Raw genomic sequence first — 15,397 nt, forward strand, 5'->3', positions numbered from 1 at the left:
GAGGGCAGGGCAGCCAGAAACCCAAGACTGGATCCGATTGGGGAGCAGAGAAAGGACAGAGTGGGGAGAAAGCAGGGCTCACCGCACACACGCCTCCCTTAACCTGCACAGCGTCTTAAGTGCAGGAGGATGCTCACCCTTATTTTACAGATAAAGAAGCTGGGCTACTGTCTCACAAGCGCTCGGTGGAGGAGCCTGCCTTTCAGTCTATGGGCCTCTCTGAAGATTCCGCATTCTGAGCTCTTTCTCTATGTAAGGCGCTAAGGACACTTTGAAGATCCTCCCTGTCCAGGATCCTGCCATGACCTTTGCATATCCTGGATGGAACATGCAAAGAATGCAGACTTCCCTGTGGGATTGGCTCACTCACAGGAACTCCAAGTTGTCCACTAATCTCGAGACAAACACTCCCTCCCTTTGGGGGTCTGGCCAGTCCTTGGGGGGATCACTGGGTTGCACAGGTTGTTAGAACGGAGCTTTCGTTGTTCTGACTTATATTTAAAGAGCCCCACTGGGAATAAGACTTTGGAGTCTCACCTGGGGAAAGGGCGCTCTGCTCGGGATTCCCCAGCTACGTGGCTTCAGGGGTTGGTGTTTCCCCCAATATAGTAATGTATTTTCTTTTCTTTGTCACCTATCACTTTTGCTTTCATATTATAACTAAACTAAATACTATCTTACATAAAGAGAGTGTCTTTATTGTCTATCGGATCAGACCAGCCAAATTTAGCAGCTGCACACATCTGTAAGGCTTTAATGTTTCCCGCTGCCTGCCTCCCCTTGGGGGGCCAGAATACCACGGGGCATCTGAAAGGAACCAGGAAAGACACAGAAGAAATTTCAGAGCACACTGAGGCCAGAAGATGCACTCTAGAGTCTCATGTCTCAGAAAGCCAGTGGGGAGAGGGGGGACTTGGGATGCTGTCAGTGCTTCCTGTAGCCACTAGGGTGAGGCAAGAGAGGGCTTGAAGGTGAAGACTCGCCCTCAAGACCAGTCGTATACACTAGTGCTCAACCTAGGGAGGAACTAGATGCCTTTTAGAAGTTGGATAGATGCTTTTAGCATCAAATTGATTTGGCCACTAAACGAAATGCTTCATGCTGTTTCTTCCTGGAATCTGGACACCACTTGCACTAGCAGATTAGCCAAGGAGGAAGCTTAAAAACTGGATTGAGTCTAGCTTTTGTTAACTATAACTAAGGTATTGCTATGCTATTATATACCCATAACATTAGTGCATGATAATAGTACAAAATAAAATACTGGTACCTAATATGTTTAATAATATAAAGCTGAAAGAAGACTTTGATAGAGGACTAGACAGAAGAAATCAGCGTTTCTCAAAATGGGCTGGTGGTGTGGGTATATTAGAATCTCTTGGGAGACGTGTTCAAGTTCAGTAGTGCTTGTCTTCTCTGTCCATCCCTGCCAAGGTTATAAAATGTCCAAGCATGCATGGCTATGTTTGGTGAGAATTGGAGATGAAGTGTCCCCTAGGGGGTGATGACATCTTGGCAATGACTTCAGACATGCAGAGCTGGCTGGGTTGGTGGAAGGGGTGCCCTGGGGACCACCATGGAGGAGAGCAGAGGAGGATGAGGGAGGGTTTTCAGAAGACTGTGGAGTTGAGTCTTAGAGGACATGTAGGATTTCCTCAGCCAAGTGTGGGCCTGTGGAAGTACCCTTCATAGATGACTTTATCCTCCTTCTGCCCAGTTGGTTGCCGCTTATTAAATCCAGAACACTGTTACTCAAAAAAGAATTTTCCTGGCTGTGCTAGAGGCCAACTTGTTTTCCAGCATTCTATTATTACACCAGGTGGCTCACTGCTATTAATTCATGACTAATTCCGACAGTAATAATCACTAGGGCTTCTTCAGCAAACAAGCAGGGCTTTTTGCTTGGGGATTTAACTGCATTAACTCAAATCCTGGAAACAATTATACAAGGCAATGAGGAATATAGCTCTTTAAATGCCTTAATGCTCCCAGATAACTGGCAGCCTTAGGACACTGTTCCCTCTATATTTTTGGCCTTGGCTTATTGACGTTCTGTCCACCTGCTCTTGTTCACTGTAGCAGTAAACAGCATCAAAGCTAGGTTGATGTCATCCATCCTTGACATATGTCCTGTATACAGAAGAGAGAAACAACATGGACCATTTTCCACACTCACGAGCATTTCTTGAGCTTCTAGATTGGTGCTAGGCTGGATGTTAACGGGAATGCACAGTGAATATGGCGCAGTGCTGACCTCTGACCTCCAGGGCTCTCAAGGGCGAGGGTCGAGATACACAAGTCAGCACAATGTAGGTCAGATCATGATAAGTGTGTACAGAAATAATTTAAGTGCAGAGATTCTAATTGCTGTTTATTTTGTGTCTTTGAATATGTTTAAATGCCATTGAAATTGAGATCAAGTCACCGTTAACCTTCAAGAATTATAAAAGCATATTCTGTCTGATATTTCACAGGAAAAAGAATTTTTAGCAAACCATTTCTTAAAATGGAGACCAGAGAGAGAACCAAATTCTGCTTTCTGTTAACATGCTGACAGAAGATTTAGAAGTCCAAGTTCCTCAGAAGACTGGGGGAAAGTAAGTGGCAGGAAAATGGCAGGCCCCAAGCCAACTAAACATTCAAAGTGTTTGAATGTTTGGTCTACCTTGCTCTAGGACTATTTTCATTCCTGGTCTGGGTTCTAAATCTATCCCAGCTGTGGGCATTGGCATCCGTTAGGTCTTGACAGGCAGCTGGGACCCTTCTACCCTTGTCTCTCCTGAGTACTGAGGAAGTTCAGCTGGGCTGACTCCACTTGTTCAAGAAGTTCATAAATAGTCTTCTGTTGTTTCGTGTCTACAAATCCCTAGAAGATCAGGGAGCGCTAGTGTTTTGGTCTCAGTGTTCTCACGTATCCTCCACACAGGGCCAGCCAGCCTCTCCGACCTCCTTCAGCTGAGGCTCTTTGGAATGCAAGTAATGTCTTCCCAAGGAGTCTAGACCTAACCCTAACCCTAACCCTAACTCTAACCCTAACCCTAACCCTAACCCTAACTGTAACCCTCACTTCAACAGAAGCACCCTCACTGGTGGGGACCTTATAATCCTTCCCAAGGCTAAACTCATATCACACATGAAACTAGAGTTCTCCTAAGACAGGGGCAATACCTAACATTCATCTGGGTCTTCATAAATTTTGTGCTATTTACAGTGAATGGCAATTGTCACAATTTACTTTAAGTCTTCATTATCAACATTTCCCTATCATATTCTTACATCTGGATAATCCACAAACAGTAAATCAATCACTGATTTGTGGTGTTTACTAATTTCTGTAGTATTTAAATTTCCACCTGGGCAATTTCAAGCTACCAACATGCAGTAGCATACCATTATACTTAATTTGTATTCAATGACATAACCCTAATTGCGTAAATACTAATAAACTATGGTAATTAGTAATTGAGAAGATCTATGCATTTTTTACCTTTGTTTTTAATATGATGCATTTAATTTTAAGTTAATATAACTTATTTTGAAATAATGGTTGCATTCAACAACTGGCTTACAAACTTCCTAAAGATTTTAACAGTGGCTGCCTTTGAGCCAGGTATGAGCTGTCTCCAAGACAGCCTCTTTCCCTAGTCTCTTAAAGCCTCTAAAAGACACTGTCCTCCACTCTACCGACCTCTGTTCAATTTTCATGAGATCCCCAACCCCACCTTTCTTTCCCTTTTTCTTCTCTAGCTGCAACATGAGATAAAACATATGACCTTTGACTTCCTGAGTCCAGCTTATTTCATTTAACATTATCAAGTTCCACCCATTTTATTGCAAATGATATAATTTCTTCTTTATGGAAGAATAAAACTCCATTGCATGTATATACCATATAATTTTCTTTATCCATTCATACATTAATGGACCCCTAGGCTGGTTCCATAGTTTGGCTATTGTGAATTGTGCTGCTGTAAACATGGGTAGGCATGTGTTGTATGATGACTTTAATTCATTAGGATAAATACCAAGGAGTGGTATAGATGGGTCATATGGTGGTTGATTTCTATAGTGATTGCACTAATTTACAATCCCACCAAGAGTGTAAAAGTGTTCTTTTTCTCCATGTTCTCTCCAGAATTTATTATTATACTTATTATTGATGTTTGTTATTCTGACTGGAGTAAGATGAAATCTCAGTGTAATTTTGATTTGTATTTCCTTGATTGATAAAGATGTTGAATCTTTTTTCATACATTTGTTTATCATTTGGATTTTTTCTTTTGAGAAGTGTACCTTTAATTCATGTGTTCATTGTTAATGGGTTATTTGTCTACTTTTGGTGTTAAGATTTTTGAGGTTTTTATATAGTCTAAACTCTTGCATTGATCTATATTTCTATCCGTGGTATCAACACCACACTATCTGAATTATCATTGCCTTGTAATGAGTTTCAAAGTCAGGGAATTTGAGTCCTTCTGCTTTGTTCTTTTTTCAAGATAGTTTAGGCTATTCTGGGACCTTTGTGATTCCATATGAATTTTAGAACCAGGTTGTCAACTTCTATAGAGAAGACATCTGGAATTCTGATGGGAATTTTATTAAATCTATATATTAATTTGAGGAATTTTGCCATTTTAATACTGTTTAATTTTCCAACTTATAAACATGAAAATTTTTCATTTATCTAATAATTAGATACCATTTAATTTATTTCAACAATGTTTTTTAGTTTTCAGTGTATAAGTGTGTATGTGGGGGGGGGTGTTGTTTGTAGTGGGGATTGGACCATGCGACATTCTACTACAGAGCTATATTCCCAGTCCTTTTTGTTTTATTTTGTGACAGGGTCTCACTAAGTTTCCAGGAATGCCTCAAACTTGTGAACAGCAGGGATTATAGGCATGCACCATCATATCCAACTAGCTTTGCATTTTTTCCCAAATTTATTCCTAAATTGTTTTTGTTTTATTTATGATCATAAATGGTACTGTCTGCCATTTCATATTCATATTGATTATTACAAGTATATAGAGATCTAACTGATTTTGTATCTTGTAACCTTGCTGAACATTCGAAGAATCCTTTGCCAAATCTGAAGTCATGTAGACTTCTCCACATGTGTAATAGTTGTTTTATAGTTTCAGTATTTCAAGTTAATTTTTATATAAGATGTAAGGTAAGGGTCCAGATTAATTCTTTGGCATGTAGTCCTCCAATTGTTGCAGCTGCATGTGTTGAAAAGACAATTATTTTAGATAGTAGCTTTTTAATGGATCCCTTAACATTTCCTATATATGTCATTTAAGAATAGAGATATATTGGCTTCTTTCTCCAATCTGGGTGACTTTTACATCTTCTTCCAGTTCAGTTGCCTTGGATAGAACCTCTAATATAGTGTGAAAGTAAAAATGGACATCCATCCATGACCCCAATTTTTTTTAACTTATTAATTTATTTTATAGTAGGATGCATTTTGACATATTCTACACAAATGGAGCACAACTTCTCACTCCTCTGGCTGTACATGGTGCAGAGTCACTCCAGAAGTGTAATCACACATGTGTATAGGTAGTCTGTCTCATCCTACCGCCCTTCCCATCCCCACTCCCTCCCCGCTCCCCTCGCTTGCTTCTACACAAACCGAAGTTCCTTCATTCTTCCCCATCCCCCCACCCCACTATAGATTAGCATCCACTTATCATAATCCCAGTTTTAAGGGGAAAGCATCCAGTCTTTCACTAATTAAGCATCATTTTAGTTGTGGAGTTTTCAGAGGTGCCTCTTATGAGGTTGAAGATACATCCTTCTATTCCTAATTTTCTGAAAGTTTTTTGTTGTTGTTGTTTTTGTTTTCAGTTTTTTGAGGAGGGTCTTGGTATGTCGTTCGAGCTAGTCTTGACCCCATGGGCTTAAGCTTCTTCCTGTTTCAGCCTCCCAGTAGCATGGACTACAAACATCCACTGCCACAGTCTGGCTGGGCACAAATCACGAGCCACTCACAGCTTTGTAGATTCAAACAGCAATTCTTTATTCCCGAACTCACACTGGCCGTCTACAAACATGTTCTGGGGGAATCCACGTTCTCTGCCCAAATCCACACCTCCACTGAGCTTCTGTCTCCCAAAAATACTGTCTGAATCCCGTGAGAACTCAAGGGGAACTCAGGCAGCAGGATACACCCTATTCCCAGCAGGAATAATCATAAACCCGGACCTGCCCTGGTCCTTGAGCAAGGTCACCTTACATGCAATGTCACTGCAAAATGTCTAATGCAAGTCCTATTTCCATGAGTCCTTCCACTAAGCAACATGGGGTACACTGGCAAGGAAATTGTCATGCCTACTTGGCTAATGGCTCCCAGCAATCCACTACCACACCCAGCTAGAATTTTTTTTAAATCGTGTATGGATATGGGATTTTGAAAAAGGCTTTTTCATACTCAATTTGTTTCTGGTTATAAAACAATCCTAAATGAAAAACATATGCTGCTCACAAAGTTACTATTATGAACAAAATTGTCAAGAGGGATATCGTAATAATATCCTTTTACAGATGAGTATCTTTAAGTTAAATTCAAGGGGCAAAACTATCAGAAAGCGGTATGCACTGATAATTTTAATAGATGTTGCCAATTGTCTTTCCTAGGAGTCAGAGTAATGTATGATTCCCACCAGCAAAGTAAGAGAGTTATTATTTCTCTTTGGAGTTATAAACATAACATATTTTTTAAAATTTTTTAAAAATATTTATTTATTAATTTTTTTAGTTTTGGTGGACACAACATCTTTGTTTGAATGTGGTGCTAAGGATTGAACCCGGGCCGCACGCATGCCAGGCAAGCACGCTACTGCTTGAGCCACATCCCCAGGCCAACATAACATATTTAAAAAAAAAATTTTAGTTGTATATGGACACAATATCTTTATTTATTTTTTATTTTTATGTCATGCTGAGGATCGAACCCAGTGCCTCACACGAGTTAGACAAGAGCTCTACCACTGAGCCCCAACCCCAGCCCAAACTTCAAGATTTTCCCAGTCTAAATTGGTAAAAAGTAGCATTTCAGTATATTGAATTTCATCTCTCTTTTTGTTTTTTTTCAAAGTTCAGGAAGTCAGTATTCAGGTGAGTTTGGCTCATCTCTTATTACGAGTGGCAGTGACAATCTTTTCACATGCTGAAGGGAGATTTTATCTGAGCTTTTCTGTTCCCATCTTTTGCTCTTTTTCAACGTGTGAGAATTTCTTGATTTTTAGGAACTTGTTTTTAGGTATCAATCTTGGCGGTGAAGGGGGGCATTGTGGTCTTTTAGCTTTGCTTTTGGTTTATGTAAAAACCATTTTTTTGGTTTATCTTAAATGGTCACATTTTTTTTCCCATTTCTAATGGGATTTTAGGAATGTGACTTATGAAAAAATGTAGGCAACACTGTAGTTTTATCCATTTCTTTGACAAGTCACTTTGTGCAAAGGTGTCTACAGGTGGAGAGACTTATAAAAATAGCAAGCTGATTGCTGTTCACTTCTTTTGCTAAAATTATACCATGTAACCTGACACTTCTTCTTTCACTGATGTGGGTAAAGGTACCATCCTCCCTCACGTTGTACCCTTTGGTGTGAGCAGAGCATCCCAGGTAGAAGAGCAAGGTGATGCTATTTGTTGTGTCTGAGTTAAAATGTGCCTTTGGATACATGGTCCCCTTGAAATAATTAGTGGCTTCATCTCAGATAAAATGCTCCATACCTCTGAGGGAACCTTCATCACTGACATTTAGCCAAACCACGCGGTAGCAAAGGAGTCCCGGGGCCTGATTATAGGCTCACCTCCAATCTGGAGACAGCTAAGAAATCGATTTCTAATTTTCTTGAAGTTTCTTGAATATTGAAGTGCTGAGTTCACAGTATTACCTAAGCCCTTCAACTGACTCTTTATCTAAAGGGTGCTCCCATTGACCTCAAGGAATGACACCATCTCACATGATGTTGCCACATACAGTGGTCAGAGAAAGTCATTTGTTTCTTCTAAAATCAATTTTACTAAAACGACATAGCATCACGCTATAAATATCTTCCTTCCTTCTTTCTAAGTTCTGCTTTTTTTTTCTTTTTTTGTTTAACCCCTGTCCCACTCTTTCCTAATGTCATGCTTTTGGTCAAAATCTCAGTTCCTTGTTTTCTCCTTAGGACACACAGGAAAAAACTCTTCCTAGAGCTAATAATGTTCATGTTCGTTACATTCTTTAGAAACTCATTTTAATGAATCATAGAATGTATTTTTAGAACATCCTACAGCTCTGTTCCTGGGAAGAATGAGCATACTCATCAAGTCCAGTTACACCCACTGCTTACAGAAACCTAAAGAAGTAAGAGACATCGAGTGAAGACAGATTTTCATTTTTTATGCTCCTGGTCTCTTTGAAAGTACTTGTATTTATTCATGACAGTCATCATTCTTTTACTCATGGATTTATTTAACAGTACATTTATTTTTATACTCATGAAGTCAAAGTCAAGGGAGCAGGAAAACCTCTTGGAGTGGTGGCCATGTTCCTTATCTTGATTATGTCAATGGTTTCACTAGCACATGACTTATTACATTATGCATGCCAGATAGGTAGTTTATTGTATTTAAATTTTCCTCATTAAGATATTAAAAATCAAGCAGACTAAAAGAGAAAAGAGACCACATCATGTTTACCCGTGGGTGTATTAAACATCAACTTCTTTCTTACAGAGATCCCCTACTTCTGGGACTGAAGGCATCCATACTGGAAGAGAGATCTCACCAAGCTCTTTTGCTCTGGGAAGAACACCTTGTCCCTCACCCAGTGCTCACAGCTTTAAGGTAGCAAGCAGTCTGTCCTAGAGACCACCATGCCTTAATTCCATCACACCTGCCAAAGAAGCCTGAGTTACCCAAGTTGTCTTGTGGTTTTCACCTTCTTAAGAATCTGTATGTTCCCCAGTCCGACCCCATTTCCTACCTTCCTCAACCCTCACTTCCTTCCCAGCACTCCCTGGAGTATTTTATTCATCATCTACCCTGTCTCTTTTGAGAACATAACCTCTCTCTTCTTGTTCCAAGACTTGGTTCCTGGGGTACAATCTTTCCAGCTTTCCTCTGGAACAGTGGCTATTTTTATCTTGTCCTGAGAGGGAGATAAAGACCCTGTTTGTTTCTCCTTGCCACTTTTAGACCATTGTTTCTTTCTCCCTCCTTAAACCCTTACATGGTTGATGCTCATGTCAATAAACTATTTTCTTCTGTTTTCCTCCTCGTAGACATCATTAGACCTTTGAGTTTTCTCCTGATCATTCTTTGAACATCTGGACCACTTTCTCTCCCTCCAACTCTAGCCCTCTCATTATCCTTACTGGTTTCCATAGCTACACTACCACAGATTCTATTTTTCCAAGATGCTCACAACAATACTGCCTATTGCACATGTGCCTCTGTGGTGTTTCCTTGCCAACCCTATCAAGAGTTAGAATCTAATCTCCCCACTCCTTTGAGTCTGTGTGGGCCTTGATGTTGGTTCTACTAATATGATAGGACATCAATGACACTGTGCCAGTTTGGGGTGTGGCCCTTAGCTGGCTTGATAGCTTCTGCTTTCTGACTCTTGAGTCATTTCCCTTTGGAACACAGCAGTGAGGGAAGAAGTCCAAACTACATGGAAAGATCCTGTGGTTGGAATTCTGGTCAGAAGCCTAGCTGAGCTCCCAGCCAATAGGCAGCACCCACCATCAACCATGAGTGAGCCATCTTGGATCTCCAGCAGGTGAGTGGTTGGAAGACTTCAACAGCTGCTGGCATCTGGGTGGCACCACATGGAAGACCCCAGTGGAGAATTGCACAGCTCAGTCTAGTCAGCCCCACAGACCAAGAGAGATAATAATAATAATAAAGAGATAATAATAAAAAATTGTTATAACTAAGCATTGAGGTGATTTGTTATGTAACAATAGATACTTGGAACATTTGCTGATGAGACATAGGGGAGGATATCAGGTGGCAACGACAAGGGGAGCATAGAGCAGAGCAAACTGCTCACATCACAAGCCAGGAAGCAAAAAGGAAAACATATATTAAAAAGCTGAGAGCAGTGCTCGCTTCGGCAGCACATATACTAAAATTGGAACGATACAGAGAAGATTAGCATGGCCCTGCGCAAGGATGACACGCAAATTCGTGAAGCGTACCATATTTAAAAAAAAAAACAGCTGAGAGCAGCTGGGTGCTATGGTGCACGCTTGTAATCCCAGTGGCTCCGGAGGCTGAGGCAGAGGATTTTGAGATCAAAGTCAGCCTCAGCAAAAGTGAGGCACTAAGCAACTCAGTGAGACCCTATCTCTAAATGAAATATAAAATAGGGCTGGGGATGTGGCTTAGTAGTCGAGTGCCCCTGAGTTCAATCCTCAGTACCCTCCCCACAAAAAAAAACTGGGAGCAGTGGCACATGCCTGTGATCCCAGTTACTTAGCAGGCTAAGGCAGAGGATCACAAGTTTGAGGCCAGTCAGGGAAATTTAACAAGACCCTGTCTCAAAGTAAAAGATAAAAAGACTGGAGATAGCTCAGCGGTTATAGCTCAATCTCCTATATGGCAAAGAAAGAGGTGGGAGGAAGAGGCGATGTCTCACAATATCTTTTGATGAAACACTTCTAATGACCTAAGGGCCTCCCCTAAGGCCCCGCCCCCTAAAGCTCCTCAACACCTCCAAATAGCACTACCTTGGAGACCAAGCCTTTAACACATGGACCCTTGGGGAACACTGTTCATATTCAGACCTTCACAGTTACCATTTCCAGAAGTCTTCATTATGCCATTAGAGACCTTAAGAGACATTCAACATTTCATTAACAATTTTTGTCTTGCATAGCCACAAAAGATGGGTTGTTTCAGTTTCTGTATGTATGAAAAAGTTTGTTTTTTTTTTTTTTTCCCATCTTTGGATTTTCAGAGCTATTTCTACTGGGTATAAAATTCCATGTGGCATCTTTTTCTTTGAGCACTAGAGATGTTGCTCACATGAATTCTGTTATATCTTTCTCTTATTGCTTTTATACTTTCTTCCTCACTTGTCTTGAGCACCTCAATTATGATGTGCCATGGTATAATTTTCTTGTACCTGGGTTTCATTGGGTTTCTCTGAGCTGTACTTTCCTTCAGATTTTAAAATATTTCCACCATTTTTTTTTTTGCTTTGTATTTTTTCTGTTCTTCAAAATTGCCTCCTCTGTTCAATTACACATATAATAGGCCACTTCAAATTGTTTCATGATTCATTAATAATTTGTTTAATTTCTTATACTTTTACTCTCACATTTTTCATTTTGTGTCATAGGTCTCCCAGCCATTAAGCTATTAATTTGTCATTCCTAGATTGCCAATAATTCCATCCACTTTATTTTCCATCTTAGACATTTTTATCTCTAGAAGCTTGATCATTTTAAAAATAAATTCTATGTTTCTAATTAATGTGCTTAATTTTTCTCATATGACAGTCATTAAGATGATTTAAATGTCTACTTATATCATCTGTGACATTTCTAGGTTTGTCATTATTCAATTTCTTTTCCTAGTTCTGAGTCATATTTTTCTGCTTTTTGCATTCCTTATAACTTATTGGATATATTGTGAACTTTATCTGTGTAGGTGCTTAAAATTCTTATACATATTCTTCAGCATTTTCTTTAGAGCTAATATTGTTGCACTGTTGAGGTAAGGTCCTGCTTGCTGTATGTTTTGTTGGAAATCCATTAATCATGAGGTTTTCTAGTCGAAGAGAAAAAAGACTCGGTTTTAGGTTCTGGGTGGGGCAAAGGTATCTTTTCTGCTACTCCTTTTAGGTAGCTCGACCTGCAGTACCTCCCTGGACCCTCTGCCCTGTTTCCATCTCAGCCTGCTGGGCTGCATTGGGGCTCCCTGGCCTGCCCTGCAGCTTGGAAACTCCCTGGATACTAACCTAGACAATGGCAGGGCTTCCGTGTGTTTCCTTTCTCTCAAGGATCACCGTCCTTTGTTGGCTAAACTCCAGTCTTGAAAAAAAAACCCATTGTTTCTCAGGTTCTGTCTGTTTCTTTCTATTGTTTCCTTGTTAGGTAAGGATTACTTCATTTTGATTAGAAATAGGGTCTATAAAGACTTTTTTTTTTTTTTTTTTTTTTGGTGGGAAGTGGGCAGAGTCTATGGTATAAAATTGGTTAATAAATCTCTGGTAAACAAATTTCAGTCTCCTTGAGTAGGATGTTAGATGTGCTTCATCACGGTCATTCATTCTTTCTGAACTCTGATTTTATGAATGAGGAGACTAAAAGGGAGATTAAATAAATTGCACAAGTACCAGGTGATGGGCACTTTATTTACATCCAGGTGTGTCTTTGCCAAAGTTCACATCACATTTTCTTAACTAGTCCTTGGTGTTTCAAATGCATGAAAATGACTTATTTAGGTCACATTTGGAATCTAAAACTACGTAACTGTGGTCCTATAAAATCTCCAATAGATATTTTAAATTCCAAAGGCTAAATGCCAAGGAGGTGTTTTCAATGTAGAATAGAATAGACTTATCCAACTATACAACCAACATTTTCCCTTCCTTTCCATGATTTTTTTTTTTTTTTTTTTGGCTTCTTCCTTTCTTTCTCTAGTTTTTTTTTTTTTTTTTTTTTTTTTTTTGAGAGAGAGGAGTATTGATATGATAATATCTAGGACTCACTATCCCCTAAATAAGGAATACCTTGACTTTTGAGAAAACAGAAACAGAAATAAGAAACCAGTCTTTCCAAAACTTTGAAAGAATTCTCTGACCTTCTCCCCTGACCCATAAACACAGCTGACTTTTCCCTGAAGTGGGCCATAAGACCCTCACTCCAGAGGTGTCCTTACTAGACCTGGAGGAAAAGGACCTCCTTGTCCTCAGAGAGACCAAGAAAGCAAGAAGGATCAGAGCAATGGGCCCTGCTAAGTTCCCTCCAGTCTGTTCCAGTAGCTCCAACCTCTGTCCAACCACACTTCTCCATGACTATTCACACTCATGAAGCCTAAGCATAAACATGTGCATTGCCCCATGTCTTTGGGTCTTCATTGTGAAGACTCCCATGTCAGATAAACCTTGCATTAAATAAATTGGTAGGCTTTTTCTTCTGTTATAGGTGTCTCAGCCGTAAACCTTGTGATGGAAGAGGAAAAAGTACTACTTTTTCTTTCCCGTTATATACCAGGTATTTTCACTGGATTTGCTAGATTCACAATTTGGTAGTTGATTTGAGTTCAGACTCCAATGATCATTCAGAAAAATGATGAGCTGGCATCACCTGTCAGGTCAGGAAAAAAAAAAACATAAGGCTATCAACATGCTGGTAACTTGGTAGCTCAAAATCACTCTTCATAAACACACTTCAGGGTTTTTTGGAGTTTTTATTCTGCATAAGTTACGCTTGCCTACTGTGTAGTGCTTTTGAGCAACTTTATTTTTTTATAAAATTAAATGACTTTGTCTATTTGTTACTTTTTCAATCCATCAAGGTCCTGGCTTAAAAAAGGGCCCAGAAAAATAACCAATGAATTCCATGCCACTAAGAGTTTGGGCATATGGACAGTTAGACACTGGACTAAGTGAAATGGAAAGAAATGGAAATAGCACAGTCCCACCTATTAGGTTTCCTTAGTGGAAAGCAGCACAATCTCAGGAGAAATACGTGGAAATACCTCAGCATTCCTAAATCTAGGATTTTTTTTTTTCCTAGTTTATCTTCAAATGTTGGCTCCTATTTTCACTTTAACCTCTTGGATTTGTTCCAATTTTTAGGAAGGGGACTTTGATGAACCTGGGACGATGCTCACTGCCCTCTGCTGACCCTACACACAATGACAAATACCTAGACTCTCCTCCTGGCTGCAAATGTGGCTCATGGACACCGCCCCCAGCTGCAGTCACCTCCAGCCCCTAACACTTCCTCAAAGGCGATGGGCAGATGACCTTTGCTGAGATGTGGAGACCCAGTAAGGAACTTCAGAGGCACGACTCAGGCAGCTGTAGGCAGCCTGGGCATAAAGCCTTTCCAAAGAGGAGGCAACTGTTATCTATGGAGAGCAGCTTTCTAGTCCAGGTCTTATTACGACCTATTCTCTGATGAGACTGAAAGCTAATTGGAAAAGATTTTTGGTTGTTTCTGTTGAAGCCCTGTTTTGGGGATGCTTTAGAAGCTTCAACCAAATTTCAGAATCCCAGACCTGAACTTCCCAAGAAGTTTGCAGAGTGGCCATGAGAACATCCAGGCATGAACCCTGGGCTTCTTACGTTCAGTGGGTGTGGACTGGGTGCTGTCGGGTGGGTCGTTGGTAGGTTGAAGTGCTGCTAAGAAAACTTGTTGGATGGTGTCACTATGCTATAGAAATCTGAGTTCCAAAAGTCTTTCCCTATTGAACAAAACAGAAGCCAGGTTAGAGTATTAGGGACAAAATGAAGTCGTCGTCTTAAGAAGTCATTACAGATTTTTATTTATTTTGTATAGTTTATTTTTTGCTGTGCTAGGGAATGAACCTAGGGCCTTGCACATGCTAAACAAGCCCTCTACCACTGAGCTAAACCCTACACCCATAAAATCATATTTATTTTAGATTGAGGTGAGCAGGAAAACAAAATATACAAGCCAGGACTGTGAGTGTCGCTCCGTGCTAAGGCACATACTGAGCATGTGCAAGGCCCTGGGTTCCATCCCCAGCACCACATGAAAAACAAAACAATAACAACAAAAAACACAACACACAATACTTTAAGGAAAGAAGGTTCAGGCTGTGAAACCAAACCAACATTGAGCTATTCTGCATCCCCAGAGGTCTGAGATCAGTGCCAGAGTCCACCCCATCCCAGACTAGGCAGGGGGCACCTGCTGTGATTTGCTTAGTCACGAGTAGTGAATGCCATCCGTGGTCCAGGCACTCTACTCCACAGGGCAAACTGTCCCACATAGTGAGGTTGACTGAGAGATCAGGGCCTCCCAGAGCAAAGCTGAGCTGGGCCTCAGTCTCTGGGCTCCCTAGAAGCCTGGAAGGTTTGGGGTGTGAAGTGAAGTGGGAAGAGAACAATTTGAACATTCCTGCACTGACAGGTGAGTTTTCCCATCTCTCACACACAAGCTTCCAGGGCACTGGCCTCTGTGATTTCCATAGTGGTTGTACTAATTTACAATCCCACCTGCAGTGTATAAAATGTTCCTTTTCTCCACAATCTCTCCAGCATTTATTATTAATCTGTTGTTGTTGTTGCAGTGCCGGGGACTGAACCCAAGCAAACACTCTACCCCTGGACTAGAGCAGCGCCAACCTTGTTCATATTCTTGGTGGCTGCCATTCTGACTGGAGTGAGCTGAAACCTCAATGTAGTTTGGAT

The 15,397-nt window shown here is 40.5% G+C and overlaps 1 non-coding gene across 1 annotated transcript; it reads left to right on the top strand.

Moving 5' to 3' along the window:
• The first annotated feature begins 10,105 nt into the window (after positions 1-10,105).
• Positions 10,106-10,211, top strand: LOC143398781 (U6 spliceosomal RNA). The gene has a single exon (XR_013091365.1). It is a non-coding gene; the product is annotated as a U6 spliceosomal RNA (small nuclear RNA).
• The last annotated feature ends 5,186 nt before the right edge of the window (positions 10,212-15,397 follow it).

This window comes from Callospermophilus lateralis, chromosome 4 (assembly GCF_048772815.1).
Source record: "Callospermophilus lateralis isolate mCalLat2 chromosome 4, mCalLat2.hap1, whole genome shotgun sequence".
Taxonomy (NCBI): Eukaryota; Metazoa; Chordata; class Mammalia; order Rodentia; family Sciuridae; genus Callospermophilus; species Callospermophilus lateralis.